The sequence below is a fragment of the Rissa tridactyla genome, chromosome 5 (assembly GCF_028500815.1).
Source record: "Rissa tridactyla isolate bRisTri1 chromosome 5, bRisTri1.patW.cur.20221130, whole genome shotgun sequence".
NCBI lineage: Eukaryota > Metazoa > Chordata > Aves > Charadriiformes > Laridae > Rissa > Rissa tridactyla.
The window spans coordinates 22,401,350-22,412,868 of record NC_071470.1 but is presented as its reverse complement, the minus strand read 5'-3'; positions in this window follow the sequence as shown (position 1 = coordinate 22,412,868).

The window sequence follows — 11,519 nt, the reverse complement described above, 5'->3', positions numbered from 1 at the left end:
CTCTCCACTCTAGAAGTCTTCAAATCAGTATCTTCTTTTAAAGAACTCCTGTAGTCAAAACGATTGCTGACTAAATGCAAGAGTTTTGATGCTCTTTAGCCTATGTTACCTACAAAGTCAGACTAGATTATCGTAATAGCCCCTCCTGGGCTTAGAATCTATTAATTCATGCATCTTGGCTTACTGCAGAGGGAAGTTTTATTAAATACAGCTTTTCTCTGTTAATTTTTAATATTTAATTAGAACTCCATCATTCTAGGCCACTGGATACTGGTGAACTGGCTAGTGATAAATTACTTCCTACTGACTAAATTAGCTGTGGCACACGCTTCTGGAAGTCAATAAATTTACCATGGGTCAAAAATGTCTCATCACAGACTCCTTTCACAAAACAGCAGCATGTCTAACTACTTTGTGCAGGTCTAGAACAGATGGACTTGAATTCTTTTATCTCAGTACCTAACTGTAGCACCTAAATTATTTGTAAGAGTGTATTTCTGTGGTCAGGGGTGGAAGATAAGATTGGAATGAACTTCAGTTTCTCTGTCTCTATGGGCTTAGATGAATTTTAGTTATGCTTCTTATTGGATATATGAAAAAGGATTAAATTAAGACTTGAAGACAAGCTACCTCACTAGCTGTGGAATGAGAATCAGGAAGAAAATAGACAAAGTGCTCCATCAAACTTTTTCTTAAGTATACACAACTAGCCTTCCTTGTGCTTTTTCCTCTAACAAAATATAATCTGCAAAATAAGGGAGATGCTGCTTTCATATTCATTACATAATAATCTTTCAGCTAAAAACATCATCAGGTCAAGCTGATGGCAAAGAAAGGTTCTTGATCTTTGCGAAATGTGCACACTTAAAGATAAATACGGTGACCACATTTTCAAACTAGGACTTTCAGTAGGAACAAGAGATTCTCACAGTTTTACACAGTCATCTCCAAGGTTTTGGCTGACAGTATAGCTTTACTCCTGGAAAAGCTGTACAACTATCTATGTGCCAACATCAAAATAGAACGCTGTCTGGCTCAAAAACAAATCTGAGAAACTGATGTGTAAAGAGGATCTTTGGATCTTTTAGAAATAAGGGGGAATGGAAACAGGACACAACCTCATGGTTCATCAAGAGTTTTCTACTGCAGGCAAAAAAGTCATATAATGCATTCCAAAGACATGCTCCATTAGTTTAATGCCAGTTTCTGTCCACATCTGCTCCTTAGTAGCTTGATTTTTTCAGTCCTCCTGCCTGATACATTGTCTCTGGTTTACGAGCTCCTGTGCGTGTGTTCTACCATAACTTTCTCTCAGCTACTGAAGAAAGATTAACTGGTTTGCATTTTTACACAGAAAAACTCTTTTGAAGGTTATGAATCTCATAATCTTTTCCTCATCATGTCCAAGTATCTTTTCTAAACATTTCTCTACTGTCCTGCACAATTTGGCTTTTCTTGCAGAACATTACCGTTCTGAGCAGCTACTGCTTGCATCTTCAGAGAAGGCGAGTTCTTCACCACAAAGAATATACCTGTTTTCACATCCTAAATCTGAATTCATTATATTCTGTCAGATTTCACAAAAGTCCCAGGTGAAAGTCTCCACCTTGACTATTTTCCAGAAAGCTGTGTTGTACTTCTAGAGTTCATCTTTTTTAATGGAAGGCTTTAATTTTCACTTCCTATTTTATCCCCAACCTCAGGGATAAGCGCACTGTGTTTATTTTATCCCTTCCCTTTGATCAGTGTGAGTCCCATGTTTCAGAGTTATCAAAGTACCATGCGACATGTTGGTCCATAAGGAAGTTATCTGACTGATCACATGAGCTATGTGGCCTATAACAGAAGCATGGATCTTTTTTTAATATGGACTGTTACAAAAGGCAATATTTGACTCATTTTCTTGGGAACGCTCACAATTTTTAAAACTTGACAGTCCAGTATGCATGATGTACTCAAGAATGGTCATATTCAGATCCTAGTCCTTGCAATTCCCCAGTCACATGCTCTTTACCAGGTCCCTCTTTGGGATGTCTTGGATATGTCCTGGCTGCCCGGGTGTGGTGGATAGTGCTGGAGCTAGTGAAATATTTCCCATTGGGCAAAAAAAAGGTTGTTCACTGAGTAATAAAGGTTTTTTCGATTGCCAAAACCTATCATCAAATGAGGTCCCAACCCTGAGCATCTTGCAGAACGGAGTAGTGTTTTGAATGCTTTTATACCAAGTTAGGCATAAAACACATCTGAAGATGTTTTCTTTCCTCCTTTTTACTCTCATTATAAAATGGGAAAATTCCAAACATTGTATTTCTGTCTTGCAATGGACATAAATAATTTGTCACACAATGCGCCAGAGAGGGCATCTTCAGTGCAAGGTGCAAGATGTGTTTTTGAATTAATGGTGCAGCAAAGTATCCAGCATTCCATCCTTAAGAAGACATTAATTAGGTTGGTTATTTTTGAAAACTCATCTGTTAAGTGAAAATGTACACGAACATGAAAAGAACCTTCAAAAAAAGGTTGCCTTGTTACAGGAGTTTTAGATTAAAAGATAAAATTGAAAAAATATTTTTAGGTAATACGAAAGATAAATCCTAAAATCATTCTTCACAAATCATTTTCATGTATTACTGATCCCATTGGTACATAATAGAAAGACCCCTTTATGGACAAGTAACTCTTATTGGAGATAGTATTTATAACTGCCTACTGACGACATACAGTGTTCTATAATGACGGTGCTAAAATTGGCTTTTACTTCCTTAAACCATCATTGTATTGAACCATGTAACCAGAAAATCACAATGCAGTGATGTCTCTGTGCGCTAATCCTTCTATGAGAGCTTAATGACTTGTCTGCTCATCTTGGAGATAATAAACTCCACAATGGAAGCAATAGCTGTCTCGGTGACTTTGCATAAATCATTATTTGCAAAAGTGAAAGAAAACCTGTACACAGAAGGTAAGCAATGAGATTACTCACCTTTTTGGTATTAACTCTGATAATTGGCTTTAAAGCATCTGTAATGCAGCGAATAAATAGACAAAGCAAAAAATATAAATATTATCCCAAGGTATAATCAATAAGATCTCCTACATAGTCAGTAAAATCACTGAATATCTTAGAATGATTGACCCTTCCTAAGAAAAAACATAATATGGGCTTGTAAATACCAGCATCTTTTTCAAAGACCTGAGATAACACAACATGTGGAAGAAAAAAATGGAGTTAAACAGTTCAATAACTGAAAACAGAGATACTTGTTAAACTTTATTTTTGCAGGAAAACATGAGAGATCTAAGCCTTTTTAAGTTGGAAACTTGAACACTGTGGGTTATAGGTTTGTGATTTACAAACTGTCTGCAGAAAATAGTGCTTAGGATATTTCCCAGAGAGAACACATCTGTAATTAATTGAACAAATGCAGCAGAAAGAGCACCTACTCTGTTAGTAAGAAAGCACAGCCCGTAGAGAAAATGACTCTGGCATGTATGAGTTGTGAGTGCTTGAACACCCATTCAGCCTGAATTTGAACAGCAGAATAAATAAAATTAGTCTGTAACTTTATTTCCAAGCCCAAGAATGAGAAGAAGAGAGTGAAAGGCTCTATTCTTTTTCTTGTGCTACTGGTTCATTTACTTTTACATTCTTTTCATTGAATAAAGAGATCCCAATTTTGGTCCTGTGTATCTTTGTTCTTTAAAAGGGGAGAGGGAAGTGTCTCTCAAATTGTGCACAGAGAGAGTAATACGTATGTGTTTAGTCCGGGTCTTGCCTTAGCCTTTGCTTCACTCTTGCCATCTGTTATTCACTTGTTGAACTTTATCTTAAATTAGAATATAAACTCTTCAGGACGGGGGCTGTATCTTTATTAGTGATTACACAGAGCTGAGGCTTTAACCAGAAGATGAAGAAACAGGAAATGCAGACAAGAATAGAAAAGAGCCAGGGCTGAAATAACAGAAAATGGGCCCTTTTGCTACTCTACTGGTTAATGCTTTAGATAACTAAACAGCAAATTTGATTTGTATTGGCATATTTACAACTCTTTTGCCTCTGTCGAAGATATCAAGATGTCAAAGAAGATAGGTGGAGGAAAAATTATTACAATTCTAAATTATGCAATGAATATACTTTGGATCCCTTTGTGAAACAGCCTCTCTTCCTAACCATCCCCACACATTCTTCTCTTGTGTAAAAATAATTAGGAAATCATTTTTTCTCAGGCGCTGTAGGTGATTTGCTTCACTTCATATAAATGTATAACTTACAGGCTGCTCCTTGTTAATAGCTTGAGTAAAATTACTTTTTATTAAAAATGGTGATTTAATCTTAAACAGAGTCACTTGACTGATGATGTAAAAACGATGCAGACAAGTTCAGCTTCTGGAGTCAAAGCAGCTCCCTGGGTGGTTGACTGCTTTAGCCTGTGCCGGGTGGCAGATAGTCCTACAGCAGGGCGAGCCAGCTCAGGGGAAACATTTCGGACAGGTACAACGTCTTACCCACATCTTTAAGCCACTACTCCGCTTTGAGCTGTTGGTGGACCATAAGCAAGCCACTCTTTTCAGCTGAAACTTCCTCGAGTAGTTTGGGGTTTAGCACGCCTTACACAGCACACTAAGGCACCCTTATTCTGAGGAACGTGAAGTATGCTCCAGGAAACATTCTCCTGGAGACATTCAAGGCCAGGCTTGATGAGGCTCTGAGCAACCTGATCTAGTTGAAGATGTCCCTGCTTACTGCAGGGGGTTGCACTAGATGACCTTTAAAGGTCCCTTCCAACCCAACACATTCTATGATGATTCTGTGATGAAACGAAAATATGCCGTCTCCAAATGGATGGTGTGTATCCTGACATGAGGACCTGAATTTTTCTTTCTTTTGTAACTGCTGTGCGTGAAGCACCAGAGGTTTAGTGGCAGAACAGCAAAGCCTTACTGATGTATATTATTAAAAGAGAGGGGATCTCATCTGAATTTTGAAATAATGAATAAACAGTCTTTATTTTCTTCTCAATATATCTGCATAGTTCCAATTTATGTTAATATACTTTTTACACATAGGCTGAATGAACTCCTTAGTGAACAAAGCACTTGCTCTTCTCTTCAGTAATGAGTTGTAATGCTCTCTATCAGTATTTCTGGAGAACATGCTTAAAGAGGTATGTATCAAGCTGGAGATTCTGTGTTTCCTTAGAGTTTATTAAAGGTGATTTTACCCTGTGATGTACCCTGTAATGGTTAAAAAACGTTTGTTGCTTCACTAATTGCTGTGTGCAATGAATAATTTAAAGGTTGAATACTTCCTGTGGATACTCACGCCACACTTCTTCTGGCATCCATTTTAGTTTCGTGCGTTTATAATATCCAACGGCAAAATTTATACTCAAAGAATTTAGTTTTCCAAAATGCCTTTGATTTATTTTCCTCATTTATATTGCCATAACGTTTGAAGTGTGCCAGGCTGTTATCAAAGTGCTATGGAGGAAATATTCTCTCTATAAAATGCACAATCAAAAGCATCTATCCTGCAAGCTGCTCTTCATGGGAGGACCTTTGTCCCTGAATGGAGCTCTTTTGAAACACATCCCAGGAATAAGGAACCATCTCTGCAGGACTTCTTTTTTTTTTTTTAAATGAAGAAGTCTGGGGAAGCAGGGAACATAAATAAGCAAGATTTTATAATTCAGTAATCCTCTACAATTCATCACTACACTATGAAATGCAAGATAGATGATAAATATCTTCAAATATTTGATAAATGCATAAAAATGCAACCACTAATTCTAATTATTATAATTACCACAAAAAGCCTATATTTAAAAAGAAGTTATCTGTGGTGCAAAATGAAGCAGCCAGACAATGCCAGACATGTAATCGTCTGTATGATCTTAATTCTACTCCACCTCTGTGCATACACAGGGTTGAAAGAGGCAGTTCTCTGCATGTAGTTTTGCATATCACAGCACATCTCTAAGTCCTGCATCAAGGACGCTTGGCAACCATAAATTTGGCATTCCTAACCCTTCTAGGGCTTGACTTCTATAAACAAATAACAGTTTTTCAACATAAGTTTTTAATTTAAGTGGGAAAAGATTTATTTTTTTTTTTAATTCTCATTAGTTACAATTACAATGTCTTTGCCATAGCTCCTTAACCATTACAACATAGATTTGAAGCATGGGAGCTAGTATATTGGTATTAAGTCAATCAGCTGCCTGTGGAAAGTGAATTCTAGCACAATGGTGTCAGATAAGGCAAGTGATCAGGAAAAAAGGAGCCAAATTCCTGTGCATTATGCTCATTCCTAAGCATTTTAAGTACCACACCTGCTATTTTACCTACTGTTGTGTTGGTAACAGTCTGGGTCTAGACCTTTAAAATGTTCACTGTCAAATAGCACTTTTGCAAAATGCTAAATTTTCCCTTAAAAAATAAGTGATGAAAAAATGGAAACAGATAGTTCAGCTAAACACAAATGGAATTTTAAGAGACAAAGAAAAGGCAATTCCATAGCTCGAGAACTGTTTTATTGCTATATTTCAAATACTTGCTACAAACAACACAGGTGATAGCTTTCTCAGGAAAGCTTCTTTCTCTCGGCAAAAATCTTTTATAATAAAAATGCTGAGAAATATAAATATGAGTTACTACTATCTTTCAAAGCTACTGGACTTTGCAACCCAAGTAACACTTTTCTCAATATAGAGGTTTTGTGGTAAACTTAATAAGCAGTCACATAAGGATTTGTAAAAATGTAGGCAATTCACATGTTTCTTAGCTATCTGAAGATACTTAACCTTTAGTTTTGTGTTTTACAACATATTCACAGCACCCGTCTATTAACACATGAATTCTAGAAGCTTAGCGATTTATACAATAATAGAAAAACTATTTGGATTTATTTCCAGCGGCAATCGTAATTCAGGCCTTGCTCTAGCTGCTTTTCTCTAAGCCACATTTTTTTTCCAAAATGCAAAGTGACATACTAACCTTCCTTTACAGATCCCTAAAATGGGCAACTGTATGGGCGAGAATGCTGTGTTTTCCTGACGCAATTTTCAGTTTCCTAGGTTGTAGCTCACATCATCCTCTCCTTACTCACAGCCGCACCGAGCAATCCTCACACCACACTGCTGACAGCAGCAGACAACAGCCTCGTTTCAGCTTCCTTTTGTTTTTAGGTGCAAAATAAGATGATAAATATATTTTTAGGCAAATACCTTGCCCTTTCACATAGCATTTTTTGTTCCTCTGGCAGATTTCCATTACTACAAGAGCTCATGTGGGAGCTATTCAAGATTTCCATGTTAATATTGGGGGGAAAAAAAGGCGAATTCAGACTGAACGTTGATCACAACGTGCTGCACCACCACCGCACTGCAAGTGATTCAGGGACACCTCGTAGCCACTAATGTGCAGAGCAACTGATGGTTAACAAATTCGGCATGGACACCTTTTCAACAACCATCTCTAGGAACCACATTGTAAGCTGCATTTACCTGCATTTGTTTTTATACTAACAATTCTTCAAAACCTTACTGAGGCGGGTTAAGAAAACATAAGCAAGTAGAATTGCCTGTTTTCTTGGGCCTTGTTAGATCAATTTCAGAAACAATTTGTGAAGTATTTAGTACCGAAACTTACTGAGGCTTGTTGTTTCCAAGCTACAATCAAGTGTCTCTTCACAAGCTTCTGAGGGAAAACGCATTGCTGCAGCTGGACCAAGGTGGCCTGGGGGCTACGATGTTTTATGGCATTGTTCAGGGTCCCTCAGACACGATGGGAAAGTGAGGGAGGCAGCTGGGGATATATTCATTCCCAGTGCAGGTAGTTACATTTTCAAGGACTTTAGGTTGCAGTGCCTAGCAATTATTCTCTAAAACTTTACAAAATATGGTAAAGGATAAGTACGTTGTACCTCCTCCGAAAATAAGTTGAAAAGAGCTCTTAAAAGGTATACTAGATGCCCTTTTCCACTCACCCATACTAAAAAGGTTTGCATTTAAGTTTCACACATTCATTTCCACATTATAAAATGCCAATATACTACTCCGAAAACTTCAGCTCAAACCAATTATTTTTGGTGTTTTGATCACTGAATTTAATTTTTTCCTAATGCCAAAGAATATCTATGTATGATTATTCAGAAATCTAAAAGAAAGCGTAAGTTATGGCAAGCCTGAATTAGGTCCACATATTCCAAGATGAGCTTAAAACATAAGATTAATGGCTGTACAAATCTGTTAAATTGTCCTTTGCATTTCTATATGGATCCCATTATTCCCAGAAAATTTTTCAGGACGTTTCAGTTTTTGTCGGAACTAACACAACCTCTCTTATCTACGAAGCTGGGGTTCCCAGCTGTTGGATAGAGGACGTGCTTTTCTTATTACGCGCATCTGGTACTAAATGATAAGAAGGACAACACCACTCCATTTTAACACTAGCTGTTGCAAAGAAAAGCTCCTATTGTTACATGGGGTGCTGTCAGTTGTTAATATTAATCTCTAAGAATCTAATAACCTAATGAAATCATTTGCATCATGGCTTATTTTGTATGCTGTTGCTTGCAGTACATTGCCAGTAACATGAAGAAAGGGCTTATTTTTCACAATTTAAACTTCTTGTAGCATGGGAGTATTCAGCACATGCAAATGAATTGCTTTAAACAATGAGAAATACCGCGCCTCCTGCAAATGAATTGATTCAAACAATGAGAAATACAGCACTTCTTGAATGAATCAATTTGCAAAGTACTGCAAAATTCTCAAGAGCTAGTATTTTTAATGAGTCTCACATTGTTTGTACAGGAATGCCTAGAAGATGAAGCAGACCAATCCTCATGGCATTCTTTTCCCTTTTTTTTCTCACTTTTTAATAAATACTCAATACTTATTGTCAACCAAACTCTCAGACGATGAAAATCCAGTCCATCATCGTTAACGCTGCTTTAGAAATGTGGTGGTTTTGATAAACCCAGACACAAAAATCTGTTGACTCTAATGCTGGCTTTAGTCCTGTCCTCGCTCCTCTCCATAAGCAGTCCACAGTGCTTCCACCGGAGGCAAATGTGGCTATTTGCTAACCAGATGCGGTTACAGACTTTCACGGATGTATCCTACTCTCCAAATTACCATAGGCACGTGTTACTGCTGCAGCCACTCACCCCAGTCTTTCATTTAAAGTTCTGCTACTTTCAGACATAGAAATATCAGTTTCTGACCAGATGGTGAAGTAAAATGACATGTCAAAAAGCAATAGATTCTCAGATCCAGTAGTTAAAAATGTGTTTCTGGAAAAAAAATAGAAGTGGAAAGTGGGGTTCCAGGAACAACCCTATGAAGCCTTTTGCAACTGTTAGGGACACTGGATGGTACAGTCATAGAATCATAGAATAGTTTGGGTTGGAAGGGACCTTTAAAGGTCATCTAGTCCAGCCCTGCCTGCAATGAGCAGGGACATCTTCAACTAGATCGGGTTGCTCAGAGTCCCATCCAACCTGATCTTGAATGTTTCCAGGGATGAGGCATCTATCACCTCTCTGGGCAACCTGTTCCTGTGTTTCACCACACTCAGCATAAAAAATTTCTTCCTTATATCTAGTCTAAATCTTCAGTCTTTTAGTTTAAAGCCATTACCCCTTGTCCTATTGCTACAGACCCTGATAAAAAGTTTGTCCTCGTCTTTCTTATAAGCCCCCCTTAAGTACGGAAAGGCCCCAATAAGGTCTCCCTGGAGCCTTCCTTGTGTTTATTCCAGAAAGACAGTTCCTGGGTCCCCATATTCAGCAGTTAATGATGTTTGACTGAGAACTGCACAGTCATAGTTTTGCTGCTTCTTTTATAGTCCAAGACTCTTAAAAATGTTATTGCTTCTTTCCATCAGATCTCACTGTTACTCAGTGGAAACTCCGCCTCTATCTGTACTCGTCAACTAGTACTTCATCACCAGTCACTTCAAGTGCAGGTCTTTATTTTGAAAGAAATGAAGTCCTGTCTTAATCTTAATGATGGAGTAAAATCCTATGTATGTCACGTATTGCCAGAAAAAGGAGGATTCCATCTCCCTCATAATATATGGATACAATATGTAAGTAAATATTGTAAGATGGATGTGTGTTTAAAACTCTTGAAAACCTATGGTTTCATTTTTTATGAAGAAAGTTGGGTTTTAGATGTCTCCAAGAATGAAAAGTGTGGGCAACCTGTCCCAGTATCTGAAAATCATCACAGAAAAAAAGCTTTTGTGTTTAAATAGGATTTCCTGTATTTCAGCTTCTGCCCATTTCCCCTTAACGCTTCACTGCAAACCACTAAGAATCAGTCTCTGTCTTCTATACTTCCACCATGTCAGGTATTCACAAACGCTGACAAGATGCCCCTGAACCATCTCCTCTCAAGGCTGAACCATTCCCGCCCTTGTAACCTCTCCCCGTATGTCGGATGCTCCAATCCTTCAGTCATCTCTGGTACCCTTCGCAGGACTAGCTCCACTAAGCCCCTGTCTCTGCTGTAGTGGGGATCCCAGAAGTGGACCCAGCCTTCCCGATGTGTCTCACCAATGCTGAGCAGAGGGGAAGGATCATCTCCCTCGGCCTGCTGGCAACGCTCTGCCTAATGCAGCCCAGGAGGCTGTTGGCCGCCTTTGCCGCAAGGGCACATTGCTGGCTCGGGTTTCTGGAGTTGTTTTTTTTCCTATATCCATGAAGCGCTTGCAAAAACTGGAACCTAAATTCTGTAATAAAAAGTTTATCTGTAAAAACTATTCACTAGCACCAACTACTATACAAAGGGAGATAGAGGATTTCAGGGCATAAGTTTTTCTCTAGATAGTGAGAAACTGTCCCATTGATTGAACTGATCCACTTAACATTCATGTGCAGTAGCTCCACTGTGAGCATTCCTCATCCATGGTGAAATGTTCGGGTGCTAGTGAACAGGCTCGGGTGCAAGTATACTGGATTTCAAGGACTACCCTCAGAGGCTCTGACCTGGAGGTTACCACGCTGGCTTAGCTCTTCGGTTGGGTCTCAGATCTGCTCTCCTTGACATCAGGATCAGGTGCTATGCTTCTGTTGATGTTGATAGATAATTTGTAAATTGTGTTGTCAACACAACATTTAATCTGCTCCAAACAGCTCATAAACAAACCTTTGATTAATTCTTCCAGTCTGTGTCTTCTGGACAGGATTTACAGCATTCTACTTGTTTGGATGAAAAATAGAGAGAGACAAGCTGTCACCACTGAGAAAAAGAGTATTTTTTCCCTTCACTTTGTAGCTTAAGAATCATTTTATCATGACTTTACTGTATGAAAATGGCAGAAGATTTAAATTTGTGACTGATGATGCAGAAGCTGTAAAACTTGATGGACTCAAGAGTGTTCATACAAAATTACCACAAGCTACACACATTTTAGGCCAGGAACATCCAGTTCACAATGGAATAGAAACTTGGAAGCATTATTCCATGATCAATGCATAGGATGATGTTAGCCAATGACATTTGAAAGAG